Source organism: Alligator mississippiensis, chromosome 5, assembly GCF_030867095.1.
Source record: "Alligator mississippiensis isolate rAllMis1 chromosome 5, rAllMis1, whole genome shotgun sequence".
NCBI classification, from domain to species: domain Eukaryota; kingdom Metazoa; phylum Chordata; order Crocodylia; family Alligatoridae; genus Alligator; species Alligator mississippiensis.
Genome location: NC_081828.1, coordinates 173385339 through 173404596, shown reverse-complemented (window position 1 = coordinate 173404596; position 19258 = coordinate 173385339). Strand labels below are relative to the sequence as shown.

General features: G+C 46.0%; 1 protein-coding gene across 1 annotated transcript in view; it reads left to right on the top strand.

Annotated features, from left to right (window-relative positions):
* Positions 1 to 19258, top strand: part of CASD1 (CAS1 domain containing 1) — a 68260-nt gene that overhangs the window by 733 nt on the left and 48269 nt on the right. The window lies entirely within an intron of this gene.

Below are 19258 nucleotides of genomic sequence, written 5' to 3'. Positions count from 1 at the left end.
GTGTCTAATCAAAACCTGCTTTGCTGCAGTCTGGAGCTGTTGCTTTGCCTCCTACTCTCTGCGGCAAGGGGGAACAGTCTTTCTCCCGTTTTCAGGAAGTCTTGCAGGTGTTTGGAGGCTGCTGCCGTGTCCCCCCTTAGCCGCCTCAAGCGAAGCATTCCTAATTCTCTCTGCCTTTATTTGCATGGGTTGCTTTCCAGCCCTTTTATCACTGTTATTGCCTGCTGGACCCTTCCCATTCTGCATCCTTCTTAAATGTGGACCCAGAACTGCACTTAATGCTCTAGATCAGTAGCTCTCAGCCTTTTTTGTACCAGGACCCATTTCTAATGTCGGTGGCCGGTCCAGACCCAGTGCCTCTCCCTCCCAATCCACCGCCTCCAGGCCCCAGCCCCCCAGTGTGTGCCGTGGGGGGGGGTCAAGCAGCCCCTTGCAGGCTGGAACTCTGCCAGCCAGTTTCCCACATTTTTCTCCTTTAAAGGAGAATCCATTTTTTAAGTTTGTTGACCAATTTATTTATTTATTTATTTTTTTAAGTTTGTTCGTGACCTTTTCATATATTCTTGCAACCCACTTTTGGGTCATGACCCATGGGTTGAGAAATGCTGCTCTAGATGAGGCATAACCAGCACTGAGTTGTTACAGTATTGCTTCTCCTGCCTCTACTAATACCAGATAAGATGTGGGGTGGTGGTGTTGGTTTGGGGGTTTTTTTGCAACCGTGTCAGTTTACTGTCTCTCTTGAGTCACTGATACCTCTACATCTTTCTCAGCAATGCTTCTACCCAGCCAGTTATCCCCCACTGTATATTTGGTTCTTCTTCCCTAGTTATATCACGTATCTGTGTTGTCCGTAGCCAATTTATTTGTATTGTCTCTAGATTCCAATCTGTCAAGACCATTTTGAATTCTACTTCTGTCCTCCAAAAGTGTTTGCAGTGCTTCCCAATTTTGTCATCTGAAAATTTGATGAGAGAGCTCTTTGTTCCATCATCCAAATAATGATCATGTTAAATAGCACTGGGCTCAGGACACCCCTGTGAAAACCTGCTCAAAACCTCTTGCCATTCTGACACTGACCCTTTGCTTGCAGTTAATGAGCCAGAAATGTTATCTAGCCCATGTTTTTCAAATTTGCTTATGAAAAGGTCATACGTGACTTTATCAAAAGCCCTGCTCCAGTCCAGGTGCGCGATGTCTACTTCATTCTCTTCCTCCTCCACCCAGCTAGTTACTTTGTTAAAGAAGGAGATCAAATTGGTTTGTCATTATTTGTTCTTAACCAATCCATAGTGGCCAGCCTTTTCTCCTCCAGGTGGTTACAAACTGCTTTATTTATAATTTGCTCCAGTAGCCTCATGGGTATTATCTGGTCAGCCTGACACAATTCCTTGCATCCTCCCCTTTGCCTGTTTTAAACATGGCACTATTTTGGCCCTTTTCCAGTTGTCTGAAACCGTGCCTATTTCGCACAACTCTGTAAATATTATTGCAGGGGTTCCCATACACATTCTACTAGTTTCTTGAGTACCCTGTGATGTAGTTCATCAGGCCCTGCTAACTTAAATTCATTCAAGCTAATCAGAAGTTCTCTGACACCAGCTTTAGTTGTCATCATGATTCTCAGCCTTCCCCCTTCTTTGTCTATATCAGGGTTTCCCAAGCTGTGGTACATATACCCCTGGGGGTACACAAGAAATCTCTTGTGGGGGAGGGGTACTTTGTAGAAACTGTGATGTTAGATTTTAATTTTCATTACAATAATAATTGGCATTTAAGGCGTTAAAATATAATAATTACATACATACATACATACATAAAATATATAATATAAAAAAATATGTGCTGGTAGGTGTACAATGGCAGTTGGTAAATCTGGAAGGGAGTATGTAATAAGAACCTCTGGTGTACATAATTTTTGCTAGTGTATGTGTGAAGACAAAGGCAAAGTAGCAGTTAAGCAGCTTTGCCGCCTTTTTATTTTCCATTAATAACTCACTTTGGTTCTTTAGGAGCAGATCCACAGCTTCCTCTTCTGACTAGCGTATTATAGGACCCCTTCTTGTTGTCATTAATGTCTTTAGCCAGAAGCAACTCACTTTTTACCATTGCTTCCCTAATTTTGTCCCTTTAAATACTTGCTGTTTCTTGGTATGCTTCCTTTGTTATTTGTTCTTCCTTCCATTGCCTGTAGGTTTTCCTTTGATTTTTTTGAGGCATCCAAGAAGTTCCTTGTGCAGCTGCATTGGCCTCTGGCCATTCTTGTGTTTCTGCTGTGTTAGACTAGTTTCTTGCTGAGTTTCAAATACTATGTGCTTCAGAAATTGTCTGCTTTCCTGGAGCCCTTTATCCTTCAGTCTGTCCACCCATAGGACCTTGCCTACAATTTCCTTGAGTTGGTTGAAATCTGCCCTTTGGAAACCTAGTATCTTAGTTCTGCTAACCTTATGCTTTCCCACTCAAAATCATGAATTTTGTTGTATGATCACTTCCTTTCAAGTTTTCCATCACCTTCAGATTCTCAACAAATTCTTCCCTGTTAGGCAAAACAAGATCCAAGATATATGATCCCATAGCCATACACTTGACTTTGTGGAACAAAGTTGACCTTCACAAGTTTCTAACATGCAGACATTTTACATTAATATTAAACTTCTACATTTGCAAAAAAATAAATAACATTAGGAACTGACTCCTTTTCTTTCTTCATTTGTAAGCAATTCGGGTGAGGTTTCTTCATCTCTTATTTAAAAGAATTCTCTTCTGGGATTCCACTTAAGCTTTAGTCCTATTAGACTTTTGCCATCGTGTGGGCCTTGATTTACTCTAAGATAAAGGTGCTCTCTAGCCTTCCAAAATGAGGCTTTAGGTAGAGAGGATTCAGGTAGACTTTGCTTTCTTGGAGCAGATGAAGAAAACCTTGCCCTGCTTATGCCTGCAATATTGCTCTAAATAATGAAAGGTTGCAATACATTTATCAAAGACATGTGAAAAGGAAAAGACTGGCGAAGAAAAAGCAGTTAAAAATCCTTTTAGAGCTCAGAAGTGAAAGAAATTATCATAAGTGCATTCCTTCATAATGTATGTGTATATACACATAATGGGTCATTTGCTAAAAAGGTGTTGGTGATAGGTTTTGTTAAAAAGCAATCAAAACTAGAAAAATACAGAAAGATTTCCTGGCCGTTAAGTTGATAAGAACCAGTAGTCAGTCCAACAGTCTGTTGTAATGAACACCTGCATAACTTCATTCACACTAGGAGTTATACCAGTATAAATGTTGTGCTATCAATCACATTTGGGACTGAAGCAGTTATACTGCTTCAAAAATCTTGTTTGCTTTTGTTTTATGCAAACAATTTATTCGAACACAAAAATTCTTGTCCTTTTCAATGAAGGCAGATAGAAAAAAATATATATGGTGAAGAATAGATTTTTTTTTTTAATTTTTTTTTTTTAGTAGAAGACCTAAGGGCTAAAAGAGTACAGAACAGGGATGTCCAGCCTTTTTGAATGTGGGGCCAGATCATGAACTTTTTATCACCCAGTGGGCCGGTGAGCCAGATTCAGAGACGTCACAGGAAGTGGTATCATATCAGGAAGTGATGTCACATGACCTTTGACCAGTGAAGTTGCAGGGGTTGACATAGTCCTGGTTGACATGGCATGCATGCCCAGGTTGACATGGTGCTGCAGGAGCTGCTTGGCTACAGCCAGGTTGACCTGGTGCTGAGAAGCCGCAGGGCCAGGCCGGGGTTAACCTGGGGCCCGCCCAGCCTGCCGGTGCCATGCCCGGATTGACATGGTGCTGCAGGACCCGCCTGGGCAGAACCGGGTTGGCACCGGCCAAGAAAAGCAGCATGCAGCTGAAGCTGGCTTCCCATGTACTGCTGGGGATGGGACAAGGCCGGCCAGGTCTGCACCAGCCAGCAGAAGTGGCAGCAGAGCCATGTGCCGCTTGGGACTGACCAGTGCAGGCTCGTCCCATCCCGAGCGGCACACTGCTCTGCTGATGCTTCTGCTGGCCGGTGCAGACCCAGCTGGGCTCCTCCTCCCGTCCCCAGCAGCACATGAGAAGCGGCCCCCTCAGAGCCTCGCCACCGGGCCTGGAGAGCCACAGCGCCCGGGGAGAGACTGGCTGGGGGAGCAGGCTGCCTTGCTGTGGGGCCGGGCAGGGCAGCAGGGCTGGCTTGAAGCGGGCGGGTGAGGAGGCAGGCGCGGGCTGGCAGTGCCAGCGGTCGCTGCTTGCCCTCTCCTGGAGGGCCGCTGTCCTGGGCCCCGTGTGGGTAAGGAGCTCCTCTCCCCTTGCTACCAGCTGGGGCCCGTGATCTGGCCCTGCCTGCCTCACCGTGGCTCCACATGCCACCACGCGGCTGCAGCCCCACCACTGCTGTGGCTCTGCACTTCGCGCTGCCTCTGCCTCTCCAGCCCCACTGCCACCGCAATTCTGCCACCGCAGCTCCGTGCCACCGTTGCTGCGGCCCCACGCTCCGCAGTGGCGGCACTGCTATCACCACGGGCCAGATAAAATGGCTTGGCGGCCCACAGGCCGTATGTTGGACAAGCCTGGTATAGAAGTTGACCTAGCCTTACATCTGGGGAAGTAGTCAGTCAGAGTTTAGGTTCATTGAAAGGCCAACACAGGAAAGCTTTCACTTGCTATCTGTTCATTGTGTAGTTAGAAAGTTTTTGTTCCTCTGCTGTGAATCTAGATTATTCTATAAAGAGGAATGAACATTATAAGAAGAAATACTCCCAGCTTTATCTGCAGAGCTCTGCTGGGTAGCGTTTTGGGTAAACTACGAGGTTAGTCCATAATACGAGCCATTGAGTCCCAGTCTTCAGCAGGAAAGAATTGTATCTTGTTTATGCTACGGCTTCCACAATTTTTACTACCAGTGAATGTATTTTTAATAAGTGTACCACATGTCCACTCTTTTTACACCAGAAAGATATTTTCTGTTTCAGAAATGTTCAGGAAATAGGTATTGGCATATGGAACGGCAAACAAATCAAAATCTGCTCACTGTAAAAACTCAGAATAGTCATATGGGTAAGGTTAAGTTGTTTGTGGCATCACAGCTTTGTTTCCTTAGTCAAGCGATTCCTTTCTTTTCTGTTGTCTGTGACACTGCAGGGGAGAGTATTTTTAGTAGTTTGCTGCTTCTCACTCTCTCGTTTTTAATTTTCTCCTACTTTGTTCTGCTGTGCTCTTTCCTTTTTAAATCTAGTCTTACCCTTTCCTCCATCACTTTCTCTCCTTTGTCACACTCCTTTTTCTTTTTCCTCCAAGTTCTCCATCTTGCCATAAGAGCTTCTTTTCATACATGTTAATAGAAGTTCTTATTGTTTACTTCTAGAAGATAGGCATCAGATGTTGATAACACCTCTAATGATCCCTGGGAACACCTTGCTTTGCTGACCTCAGGTATTAAAAGATTCAGCACCAGGAGCTGGAAAAGGTGTAATCGTTTGGCCTGATATTTCTATATGTAGAAGAGTTTTGATCCTCCTCCCCCAGGTGATATTGAAAGTGAGTATTCAGGTTAAGGAATTCTATGTTACTGAATAATATACACCCTCTAGATGGGATCAGAGGAAGCCCAGACCGAGGTACTGAGGGTCAGGATACAAGGGGGGTGGGGAGAAAGGGACTTGGTACCGGGGGTCTGCTATAGACCATCACACCAGGAGGATAAGCTAGACCTGGAATTCTCCAGACAGCTCTCAGAGGCTGTACGGTCAAGAGATATGGTTGTCATGGGTGACCTAAATTACCCTGACATCTTCTTGGAGGAGTAGTCAGCCAAATCTAACCGCTCACATATGTTCTTAACCTGCATACAGGACCTCCACCTATTGCAGGAGGTATACGATCCTGCTAGGGGAAACGCCTTGCTGGACTTGGTGTTAGCTACAGAGGATGACCTGGCGGGGAATCTGCAGGTACAAGGTAACTTAGGGGATAGTGACCATTGATTGATTGAATTCACTGTCCAGCAAAGGATGGGTAAACTAACCAACAGAGCTGAAGCGCTAGACTTCAGAAAGGCTGCCTTCAGCGTGCTCAGGAGATTAGTTAGTGAGGAGTTAAAGCTCAAGAGCACTGGGGAAATGGGGATCCAGGAAGGGTTGTCATTCATCAAGGGAACGATCCTATGGGTGCAGAAGGAGACAGCCCCATTGCTTATAAAAGGGGGGAAAGGGGCCAAGAAAACCCTCTTGGTTGAACAGTAAAGTCCAGGAAAGCCTAAGGGAAAAGAAAGAGGCATACAGGCTGGGGAAACAGGTGGTAGCTACCAAGGAGGAGTATACTTCCCTGGCTCACACTTGGTGGGAATCAGTTAGGAAGCCCAAAGCAGGATTAGAATTTAAGCTGGCAACAAAAATTAAGGACAATGAAAAGTCCTTCAGCTATATAGGGAGCAAAAGGAAGGTGCAGGGTAGCAGAGGACCCCTAAAGGACAAACTAGGGCAATTGGTGACAGAGAGGGGGGACAGAGTCGAGCTTTTCAGTGGGTTCTTTACATCTGTATTCCTAGACACAGACCAAAACAAATCTCCCAATTGGATCATAGATAGACATAGGAGGGACCCCAACAGCCCACCAACTGTTAACACAGACTTAGTGAAGGGGCACTTGGAGGGGCTGGATGTGTTCAAATTAGTGGGTCCGGATGAACTTAATCCAAGGGTGCTGAAGGAATTGGCCAGTGTCATAGCAGAGCTGCTGACATGGCTGTTTGAGCACTTACAGTACTCTGGTCAGGTCCCAGAGGACTGGAAAAGGGCCAGTGTGGTCCCTGTTTTCAAGAAGGGGTGGAAGGAGGAACCGGGAAACTCTAGGCCAGTTCATCTAACTTCTATCCTTGGGAAACCTCTGGAAAAAAATCATTAAGGTTCACATTTGTGGAGCCCAGCAGGGGAAATAATGCTGAAAGGAAATCAGCATAGATTCATTGTAGGTAGATCCTGCCTGGCTAACCTTGTTTCTTTTTATGACCAGGTCACAAAATGCTTAGATGCAGGAGTCGAGGAGATGTCATCTAGACTTAAGAAGGCCTTTGATACAGTATCTCTTTCTGTTCTTGTAAATAAACTGACAGGCTGTGATGTAAATGATTGCACAGTCAGGTGCGTGGCAAAATGGCTTAGGGGTTGCACCCAGAGAATAGTGGTGGACGGGTGGATATCTACCTGGAAAGATGTGAGTGGTGGAGTCTCACAAGGCTCTGTCCTTGGACCAGTGCTATTCCATGTCTTCATCAGTGACTTGGATGGTGCATGGAGAGCACCGTGTCCAAGGTTGCAGATGATACCAAATTATGGGGCAAAGTTAACACACCAGAGGGTATAGAATGGATCCAGGCAGATCTGGACAGGTTGGAAAAATGGGCAGAACAACATAGGATGCAGTTCAACAAAGATGGGTGCAAAGAGCTGTACCTGGGCAAAAAGAACCACTAACACACTTACAGGCTGGGGGATGACCTTCTCAGCAGCACAGCAGCGAAAAGGGATCTTGGAGACATAGTAGATGATAAGTTGTCAATGTGACAAAGTAATCAACAAGGTTAACCGCACTTTATCATGCGTTAGCAGATGCATGACAAACAGGTCCACGGAGGTGATGCTTCCCCTCTCTGTAGCACTGGTCAGGCCGCAGTTGGAATACTGTATCCAGTTTTGGGCGCCACATTTCAAGAGGGATGTGGAGAATCTTGAGGGTTCAGAGGAGGGCCACTTGTATAGTCAGAGGCCTGCAGGCAAGGCCCTATGAAGAGAGACTTGAGGGACCTAGTTCTCTTCAGTCTTCGCAAGAGAAGGCTGAGAGGTGATCTTGTGGCTGCCTATAAATTCATCAGAGGAGGGTAGCAGGGAATAGGAGATGCTCTATTTACTAGGGCACCCCATGGAGTAACTAGGAACAATAGCCACAAATTGGTGGAGAGCAGATTTAGGTTGGACATTAGAAAGAACTTCTTCACAGTAAGGGTTGTCAGAGTCGGGGCTTCCAAGGGAGGTGGTGCTCTCCCCTACCTTGGGGTGGGGGGGTGTTCAAGAGAAGATAAGGACCTAGCTGGGGCCATCTGACCCTGTGCTCTTTCCTGCCCAGGGCAGGGGGTTGAACTCGATGAACTACTGAGGTCACTTCCGACCCTAACATCTATGAATCTATAGGTTCAAAGTTCAAGCCCTTTTGGTGTTACATGGTTATCACTGTTGGGAACTGTTACAGTTGCACATTTAGCAAATGGCAGCTCTGTTACCATTAAGGTTCAGTCACCTAGGCTTAAATAATTAATTTTTTTAAGTATTCTATAATCTACCTTCTTAGTCAAATTTCTAGTTAGCTTAGGTATTGGGCGTATGCAGTCAGGGGAGTCTGATAGAATATCCTTCCTGGGAAACATGGGAGGATTATATAATCTTTGTTTTTGTTTCATAGAGGAGTGAACTAATGTCTGAAAGTTACTTGAACACTAAAGTGATTGCTGTTTAAAATACATCATAAGAAAATAATTCTGCTTTCATTGCAGGGTTTTGATGGTGTACCTTTTTAGACTCAAGGCACCTCTCAGAAAATGTGAGGTCTTTGTTTTTACACAGTCGTTTTTTTCTGTAGTAACAATAAAAGCAATTTTTTTTTTGCAGTAAACTAAGACCACCACAACAAAGTGGGATTAGGATGGTGATGTAGGCATGAAGGTTTAGAAATAAGTGAGAAGTGAGTGTTTTTGGAGATATCTTGTATTGAACCAACTGTACAGTTGGGAAAATGTTAGATGAGTTTTTGGCCACAAAGTACTTTTCTTCAAGTCACATTGTGCCTGAATGCTAGTTGGTTCATTAAAAGATGTCATCACAAAACCTAGCTTCTCACAAAAGGTATAAAAATGAGTATGGGAACCAGCTAACTCACCATATAGTAGTATTCATTCTGTTAATCCAGACTTAACATTTGCAAGGATTAAATTACTAGATCATACACTTGCATTTCTTATTCAGTACGTCACTTCCTAATAATTCAGTCATTTACAAATATCTACAGATATTATTTAGACATTAAGTTTGAATTGTGTAACATGGGTGGAATTGAGTTTGAGTGGTGAATGGAACTGGCTGGTTTCTTTTCTTTATCAAGATGGTAGTCTCTACCTACAAATGCTTTATGGAGTCAATGATGCAGGTGGCTTGTTACCCCTTTTAGCTGTAGAAGAATGAAGTTGGAGCTTTAGCACCAACCAAGCTCATAGGAGATGACTTGAGTTGAATTTCTTATTGTGTGTTTCTGGCTTGATAAAAGACTGTGTATTGAGAGAGGGTAAGACTGTGTCCTGGAGCAGGTGTACTTGCTCATACATGAGCAAAGAAGCCATGAATAACTGGTGAATGTTTTTTCCATATTTCTAAGGTCCCTTCCATTACTTTGGCATGCATTTATGCTCAGTTTTTGAATAGCTATTCACAGAATCATAAAAAATAGGGTTGGAAGGGACCTCAAGAGGTCATCTAGTCCAACCCCCTGCTTAAAACAGGACCATCCCCAACTAGAACATCCTAGCCAAGGCTTTGTGTAGCCAGGTCTTAAAAGCCATGGAGCTTCCATCACCTCTCTTGGTAACCTAATATCTAACCTAAACTTCCCTTGTTGCAACTTGAAACTGTTGCTCCTTGTTCTGTCTTCTGCCACCACTGAGAACAGTCTAGCTGCTATTAAAGCACCCTATCAGTCTTCTCTTCTCCAGACTAAATATGCCCAATTCCCTCAGCCTCTCCTTATAAGTCATGTGCCCCAGCTTCCTAATCATTTTCATTGCCCTTCACTGCACACTCTCCAACTTGGCCACATCCTTTTTGTTGTGGTAGGCCCAAAACTGAACACAGTCCTCCAGATGTTGCCTCACCAGTGCTGAGCAGAGGGGAAGAATCGCTTTCCTCAATGTGCTGGCTACACTTCTACCAATGTAGCCCAGTATGCCATTACCCTTCTTCACAACAAGGGCACACTGTTGGCTCGTATTTGGTTTATTGTCCACTGTAACCCCCGGGTCCTTTTCTGCAGAGCTGCTGCCCAGCCAGTCAGCCCCCAGCCTGTACTGGTGCATGGGATTGTTCCATCTTAAGTGCAAGACTTAGCACTTGTCCTTATTAAACCTCATGGCCACATCCAGATGAGCGTGGCCCTGTGGTATATGGCACCGCAGACGGGTCTGACCTGTCTGTGGCACCACATACTGCACATTCAGGGGGTTCCCACACTGCTGCCTTGCAGTGTGGGGGAGCTATTTGACCCCTGCAGATCCAGGGGTAAAGAAAATCCTTGCAGAAAAAAAAGTAGGGTGGCACATGTGGGGACTGTAAACGCCGCCCAAAGCCGGAGCCTGGCCAGCTAGAGCCATACTCCAGCTGCTGGCCAAGCTCCAAGCTCCAGGAGTGTTGCAGCTACAGCTTTCCTGGCCCCCAGGACCCCAGGTAAGGCTGCTGGGGCCAGCAACTGTGCTATGTGTTCCCATAGATAGATATCTTCAACAAGTGTAAAAGCTGTGTGCTGTGAAGCCCAAAATGTAGAAACTGAATGTTAATATCACACATTTAAAAACTACTAACAGGTGATGTGGGTTCAGTGTTATTTCTGCCATTAAAGAGAGACTTCCTGGAAGTTTAGAAGTTGCCTGCATAGTTTTATTTGAAAGTACTTGGGGAAAATAATATTGTTACTTTTTAATAGATCCTAAAAAGTTAATATCATTTGCTTGACTGTAAATATTTATATGTGAAATTGTTTACTAGCATTTTAGTTGTTTCAAATTCAAACAAATGCTCAATACAAACATATGTCGGTCTTCTTTGATTTCTGGTTACTAACAATGTCATGGTGCCACAGCCTGTCTGGGTAGCTTGTTCAGGTATTTTACCATTTTCATACAGAGAAAGTTCCTCCTGATATCCAAACTAAATGTTTAAATAATGCATGGGTAATTGTTGTGGAATATTGGTTCAGAGGGACCTGATGGTCTTGTGGTGGTTTGCATGTCACAGCATTGATATATAACGTTTTTGAGGAAGCAGGCGTGTTTTCAGGAGCCATGTTTGTTATAGAGTGAAGACAGGCCTTATGTTGTAGAGCCTGTTATAAATGTATCAGTATGGGGAAAAATATAACTGTTTAACCAGTAACAGATAATGTCTGTTTAAGCTGTTATGACGCAATGTGCTATGTCTCCATGCTCCTATATAGACTCAAAGGAAAATAGGGCCTGGAAAGGACCTCAGGAAGTTATGAAGCAGAATCATTCCTGACTAAGCGTTTGTGTAACCTGCTGTTAAATACTGTCTAAGGATGGAGATGCCACAGCCTGTCTGGGTAGCTTGTTCAAGTGTTTTACCATTTTCATAGAGAAAAAGTTCCTCCTGATATCCAAACTAAATGTTTAAATAATGCATGGGTAATTGTTGTGGAATATTGGTTCAGAGGGACCTGATGGTCTTGTGGTGGTTTGCATGTCACAACATTGATATATAACGTTTTTGAGGAAGCAGGCGTGTTTTCAGGAGCCATGTTTGTTATAGAGTGAAGACAGGCCTTATGTTGTAGAGCCTGTTATAAATGTAGCAGTATGGGGAAAAATATAACTGTTTAACCAGTAACAGATAATGTCTGTTTAAGCTGTTATGACGCAATGTGCTATGTCTCCATGCTCCTATATAGACTCAAAGGAAAATAGGGCCTGGAAAGGACCTCAGGAAGTTATGAAGCAGAATTATTCCTGACTAAGCGTTTGTGTAACCTGCTGTTAAATACTGTCTAAGGATGGAGATGCCACAGCCTGTCTGGGTAGCTTGTTCAAGTGTTTTACCATTTTCATACAGAAAAAGTTCCTCCTGATATCCAAACTAAATGTTTAAATAATGCATGGGTAATTGTTGTGGAATATTGGTTCAGAGGGACCTGATGGTCTTGTGGTGGTTTGCATGTCACAGCATTGATATATAACGTTTTTGAGGAAGCAGGCATGTTTTCAGGAGCCATGTTTGTTATAGAGTGAAGACAGGCCTTATGTTGTGGAGCCTGTTGCTGACTGCATAGAAAGCAAAGGGAAATGCAGCAGTATATGCGCGGACGTTATTCACGATGATGGTCCCCATGAGGTGCTGTAGGGTAGGAAGTAGGCCAAAGCTACCATGGAGCTGACAATGGCATCCCAAGTTAAGGATAACAAAAAATTGTTTTTTAAATATTTAGGGAATAAAAGGAAGGCCCAGGGTAGAATAGGACCTCTACTAAATGGGCATAAGCAATTGGTGACTGACAGGGGGGACAAGGCTGAACTCCTCAATGAGTTCTTTCCCTCAGTGTTCCTAAGTGAGGGGCAAGACAAGTCTCTCACTGGGATTGTAGAGAGGCAGCAGCAGGGTGCCAGACTACCAAGCATAGACCCTGAGATGATGCAGAGTCACTTGGAGGAACTGGATGCATTTAAGTTGGCAGGCCCGGATGAGCTCCATCCGAGGGTACTGAAGGCACTGGCTGACGTCATTGACAGCCACTGGCAGGAATATTTGAACACTCATGGCGCACAGGCCAGGTCCCGGAGGACTGGAAAAGGGCCAGTGTGGTCCCCATTTTCAAGAAGGGGAGGAAGGAGAACCCAGGCAACTATAGGCCAGTCAGTCTCACCTCCATCCTTGGCAAAGTCTTTGAAAAAATTATCAAGGCTCACATTTGCGAGAGCCCGGCAGGAAAAATTTTGCTGAGGGGAAACCAGCACGGGTTTGTAGCAGGTAGATCATGCCTGACTAATCTAGTTTCTTTTTATGAGCAGGTTACAAAACACCTGGACACAAGAGTAGGGGTTGACGTTGTTTACTTAGACTTCAGGAAGGCCTTCAATATGGTATCCCAGACCATACTGGTGAACAAGTTAAGAGGCTGTGACTTGGGCGACTACACAGTCCGGCGGGTGGTGAATTGGCTAGGGGGTCATACCCAGAGTCGTAGTGGATGGGTCGGTATCGACCTGGAAGGGCGTGGGCAGTGGGGTCCCACAAGGCTCCGTCCTTGGACTGATACTCTTCAATGTCTTCATCAGTGACTTGGATGAGGGAGTGAAGTGTACTTTGTCCAAGTTTGCAGATCACACAAAACTATGGGGAGAAGTGGACACGCCGGAGGGCAGGGAACAGCTACAAGCAGACCTGGACAGGTTGGACATATGGGCGGAAAACAACAGAATGCAATTCAACAAGGAGAAATGCAAAGCGCTGCACCTAGGGAGGAAAAATGTCCAGCGTACCTACTGCCTAGGAAATGACCTGCTTGGTGGCACAGAAGCGGAAAGGGATCTTGGGAGTCCTAGTGGATTCCAAGATGAACATGAGTCGTCAGTGTGACGAAGTCATCAGAAAAGCTAACGGCACTTTATCGTGCATCAGCAGATGCATGACGAACAGAACCAAGGAGGTGATACTTCCCCTGTATTGGGCGCTGGTCAGACCGCAGTTGGAATACTGCGTGCAGTTTTGGGCGCTGCACTTCAAGAGGGATGTGGATAACCTGGAGAGAGTCCAGAGAAGGGCCACTCATATGGTTAAGGGCTTGCAGGCCAAGCCCTATGAGGAGAGACTGGGGCACCTGGACCTCTTCTGCCTCTGCAAGAGAAGGTTGAGAGGCGACCTTGTGGCTGCCTATAAGTTCATCACGGGGGCACAGAAGGGAATTGGTGAGGTTTTATTCACCAAGGCCCCCCCGGGGGTTACAAGAAATAATGGCCACAAGCTAGCAGAGAGCAGATTTAGACTAGACATTAGGAAGAACTTCTTCACAGTTCGAGTGGCCAAAGTCTGGAACGGGCTCCCAGGGGAGGTGGTGCTCTCCCCTACCCTGGGGGTCTTCAACAGGAGATTAGATAACCATCTAGCTGGGGTCATCTAGACCCAGCACTCTTTCCTGCCTATGCAGGGGGTTACACTCGATGATCTATTGAGGTCTCTTCCGACCCTAACATCTGTGAATCTATGAATTAAATAAATGACAGTGCTGTGCCTTGCAGTTAGAGCTGCAATAGAATACTCTGTGGCTTATTTTTTTCTGTGTCCCCTGCAGACATGCTCCAAGTCTGCAAGTAAATTGGAGTTTTGCAGTGATTGTTCAGAATCTTAGGGGCTTATAGTATTCTTTGCCTCTTGCCTCACTAGGTTTTTTTCCTTCTGTACTTTGTGCATATAAGTCAGGGGTGGGCAATTATTTTGGGTGGAGGGTCGCTTACCGAGTTTTGGCAAGCCATTGAGGGCCTCATGGGTAGCCACGCCTTTGACTGGTGTCCCTGGCAATCGCCTGGTTGCCATCTTGGGACAGGAAGTCCCACATCCCTGACCTTTGCCACCAGAAGTCTCTCCCCTTGCCCCCTGGAATTACTCCTTTCAGCAAGAGGTTTTGTCATGTCTGAACCAGAAAAATACCAAATTATATTCTAAAAATCAAACATGTACTACAACATTAATTAATTTAATTTAAAAAATATTTTTGTCCTGATTTATGTGTGTTTGTATAGTGTACGTAGAAGTGATAGAATAATAGCTTAAAATGAAGTCTTACTCTTGTATATTGTGGGAGGGTGGGTGTAGGTGTGGGGTAGGGTGTGTGAGAGATTTGTGGGGGGGATAGGTGTGGGGGGCTGTGAGTGTGTGGGGCAGATGGTGGTTGGGGAGGGTTGTGGCTTGTGTGGAGGACGAGGGTTTGCTCATATCTTGTACCCCCACCACAAGGCAGGCAGAGCCCCTGCCAGCACTCCTGCAAGCCTGGGCTCTGTGCTCCTGCCATTCCTGACCCTGGGGCACCAGTGCGGGCCCTGTGTTCCCGCTTGCTGACACTTGCCCCTGTCTACCGCTGCTGCCCTTCTCCAGTCGCTTCCCTGACCCCCTGCCCTGGTACCACATCCCAGCTGCTCCTGCCGTCCCGGTGCTGCAGCTGGGAACCACATGATGCTGGACCATGGCAGGCAGGGGGGGCAGGGAAATGACTGTAGCAGGCAGGGGGAAGGGGAATGAGCAGGTGCGCAGAGCTTAGCAAGCGAGGTGGGAGCGCGGGGCCAGCACCAGTGGGGCCCAGAGCAGAGACGGCAGGAACGCGGGGCCCAGGCTGCCAGGGGCTCTATGGAGCCGGGCTGCACTACTCAAGCAGGGAGAGGAGGGAGCCAGCCTGGCTCCATAGAACCCCTGACAGCCCAGGCCTCATGCTCCTGCCATCCCACTCTGGGCTGTGCTAGTGCTGGCACCAGCGCGGGCCCTGTGCTCCTGCCTGTTTGTCACTGCATTCTGCGTATCCTTTCACTGCCCCTCCCCCTCCCCCCCTCCTACCTGCTGCAGCCATTTCCCTGCCCACTGCTCTGGCACCACGTGGTTTCCAGCTGCAGCGCTGGGACCACAGGAGCCAGTCCAGCCAGCCCTGAGGACTGGGGCGATCACTCACGGCCTTCCCTGCCTCCCTTCCCCTCCCCCTCATCTGTATTTCCCTCCATGCAGGGAGGCAGGAACAACCCCAGGCCAGAAACCCCTGCTAGGCAGAGGCTTTGGCTGGGACTTGGGTGGGGCTGGGCTGGACTTGCTGCTGTGGCTGTTTAATTCTGCTGCCAGCTCCCCCTGGGTCCTGCTGCCCCAACATAGGTGACTGGTGCCTCCTGAGTCTGCGGGGGACAACCGCAGAAGCTGTCGGCAGCGGGGACAGGGCTGGCAAACACCCGCAGAAGCTGCCAGTGGCAGGGGACAGCCCTGTCAGGGAGGGCACATGCTCCCCTGTGCCCCCCCTACCAGTTGCCTATGGCTCCTGGCTTCTGTCATCTTTGACAGGCAGCCAGGGCCAGATAAATATCATTTTTCTAAATTTTTTAGGGGCCCTGTGGGCCAGACGTGGCCCGCAGGCCATGTTTTGTCTGCCCCTGATATAAGTTTTCTCAAGCAAATCCCAAAACGTCATTCTCCCCTTGTATTCGGCCTTGATGAGGCCGCAGCTGGAGTACTGCATCCAGTTTTGGGCTCCACAATTCAACTAGGATGTGGAGAAGCTTGAGAGAGTCCAGAGAAGAGCCACACGTGTGATCAGAGGTCAGGGAAGCAGACCCTACGATGACAGACTGAGAGTCATGGGGCTCTTCAGCCTGGAAAAGCGCAGGCTCAGGGGTGATCTGATGGCCACCTATACGTTTATCAGGGCTGACCACCAGTATCTGGGGGAACGTTTGTTTACCAGATCACCCCAAGGGATGACGACTAGGTCGAACGGTCATGAACTACTACAAGACCGTTTCAGGCTGGACATAAGGAAGAATTTCTTTACTGTCCGAGCCCCCAAGGTCTGGAACAGCCTGCCACCAGATAAAAGGAAATAAAATGAAGAGCTACCATCACGGACCAGTTGGACACAATGCTGGCAAGCACTATGAAAGCTCTCACGCAACTCTGACCACGCAAGTGCCATGTTCTAATTTTGGCTGGCAGAGCCCCAGCTATGCCAAATTCTAAGCAATTTTGTGCCAGAGGTAGTTCAAGCACTTACACTGAACACCTTCAAGAGCAAACTGGATGCTTATCTTGCTGGGATCCTATGACCCCAGCTGACTTCCTGCCCTTTGGGCAGTGGGCTGGATTCGATGACCTTCCGAGGTCACTTCCAGCCCTAATGTCTATGAAATCTATTAAGTCAATCCTGTGAAGTGCCCCCCAAGAATTTACCTACTGCTAAGATATAAAGCTTTTATTCCAAATAAAGTGCTATGGAATACACCTCTTCATTTGCTTGGCAGAAATGCTGCTGGGTCTTTTTTGCAGGGCTACATACTTCATAACATACTGTGAAAATCTGTAAGTCAGGTAGGGTGCAGACAAAACTTGAGGCAGGCTAACTTACATAGTGCCTCATTGTGACTATTCAAACATTTTGCTGCATATTGGCAGGTGCAAGGTTTTGGAGTTGCAAGCTGGATCAAACAGTCTTGGGCCCCAAGCTGATCAAGTGCTTCCAATGCAGCTTGCTGCCACTGTTGCCTGGATGTGCTGCCACACACAATCTCATCATTGGGGGCAGTTAGACTTGTTTGATACATGCTTTCAACAAACCTAGGTATTTCTTATGGTTTTTTGTTTACTATTGCCATGGATCATGCTGCTTTCAAGGGAAGTCCCAAGGCAGAGCTTCCCCAAGAAGCCTTATTCATTCTCCCTCCCAAAGGACCCCTTGAAACCCCCTGTGTTGCTTCACAAGGGGCAAGCCTCTGGCTTTGAGACCCTGCCTCCTTTTTCTTCCTTTGGCTTCTTTCTTCTTTGCTTAGCTCCCAAGAAAGGGGGTGTTTTTATCTTCAAAGGGGAGGATCAGAGTGGTGCTGACATCCCAGATAGCGTAGCAGACTACTCATCTCCAAACAAATAGGCTTTATTGTGCTGCTGCAAGTCCCTCTGTCCTTCCTTGAACTCCTTTCTCTCTACTGTGCCCTCCCTGGGACTACCTGTTCATTTCCTTACCGCTCTCAGAGCCACACTCCTTCCACAGGCAGTCAGCCCCGCTCGCAATAAAACTTTGTGCAAAACTATAGTATTAACCCAGGGACTAGCACTTGCCCAAACAAATGAAGCATAAAGTTATGGGAAACTAATCCAGGAGCAACCTCTGTGGCCTGCTGCCAGACCCAGACTACTCTCTTCCTTTAGGGCAGCGGTTCCCAATCTGTGGTATGCGTACCACCAATCATACGCAGACAACTTGTCAGTGGTACGCGTTGACAGATTTATTATAATTACTTGATATGACAAAAATTTGCTGGTGGTACTTAAGGTTGAACTAAAAAATTTGGTGGTGGTAAATAAGGTTGTATCATTTTAAATTGGTGGTGCACAATCTGTCAGACTTTGGGAACTGTTGCTTTAGGGTGAAAAAAACATCTAGATGTCCTGCTTGGGGGAAACTACTTGCATCAAATCATGCTCGCATGGACCCCCACAGAGGTGTTTCTCACAAGAGCTCCAGGCCAGAATTTGGCTTACAGCTTACTTAGTCTCTTCGGTCACACTTGCATATCTTGGCCACCACAGGCTTTCTGCACTAACCACAGTATGCTGTACTGGGAACAATGGACTGCTGGCATATTTGGAAAATTTAAAGAGAACCAGTTAAGTATGGGTATCTCAAATGGAAAAACAAGCACATCAACCCAGGGCAATTTTGTCTAATACAGTGGTTCTCAACCTCTTTAGATCTGAGGCCCCGCTCAGAAAATGCTAGCTCTTTGCTTTCACTCTTACTACAGAAAAATGTCTTTTGTTTCAAAGAACTTGGAAAGATCATAGCAGGTCAGAATGGTTTTGACACTATGGATTCCCATTTGAAATCTCCGGGTTTATCTTGTGAATTTCATATGTGTTTACACATCTAACCATGCACTAGCACATCACCCTGCATCACCCTTAAAAGGATCTTGCAGCATCCCAGACTGCCACGTCTCCCTCTTTCAGAATCAGTGATCTAATTAAAGCTGGTCAGAGAGTGAGGTAGTAAGCTCACAAATTTAGGCAAAGCACTTCAGACTTGACAGGGTTGCAAGAGTCAATCTTACTTTGTCATCAAGTTCAGGTATTCATAGCAATTTTAGAGTTCTTATTTTAAAATTTGGTAGCAAACTTTAGTACTGACTTTGAAAACTAAAGAAAACCCTTTTTCTGATCATTGCAAGTGATCTAAATAGAGTTTTCTGCAGTACTTTTGGATGTTGTGTTTCAGCCTCTACCAGAAATGAGTGTAAATACTAGGCTAATTACTACTCTATAAAAGTAATATTTTTAATATATTTAAAGTTCTCCTTCTCATAAACTTCAGATTTTACTTTATATGGTTCTCTGTTCCCTTATCCTAAATTTGAAGTTCTGAATAAAGCTTCAAATCTGGTCTGAAAGGGTGAAATTAGCATCAAGTGCATCTGTCTCACCATGCAGGGCTTGACACATCTCTTCAGGAATAGGTTTTTGAACATCACTCAGTGGGTGCAAGAAGCTCAGTACTCAAGCAGCAGAACCCTGGCTGGATTGAAATGAAAGGGAGTTTTTTCCAGTAAATTCAATCAGGCTGGGATGCTACCCAGAGCGTTAGATGAGGGCTCTTGTTGAATAATTTAAGTTCACTTGTCAATACTCTGTAATTATTGTTCCAATTCTCACTTCTTTTACCACCTATCTCTGAAATAAAAAATGTATGAATTTCTCACCCAGCTGA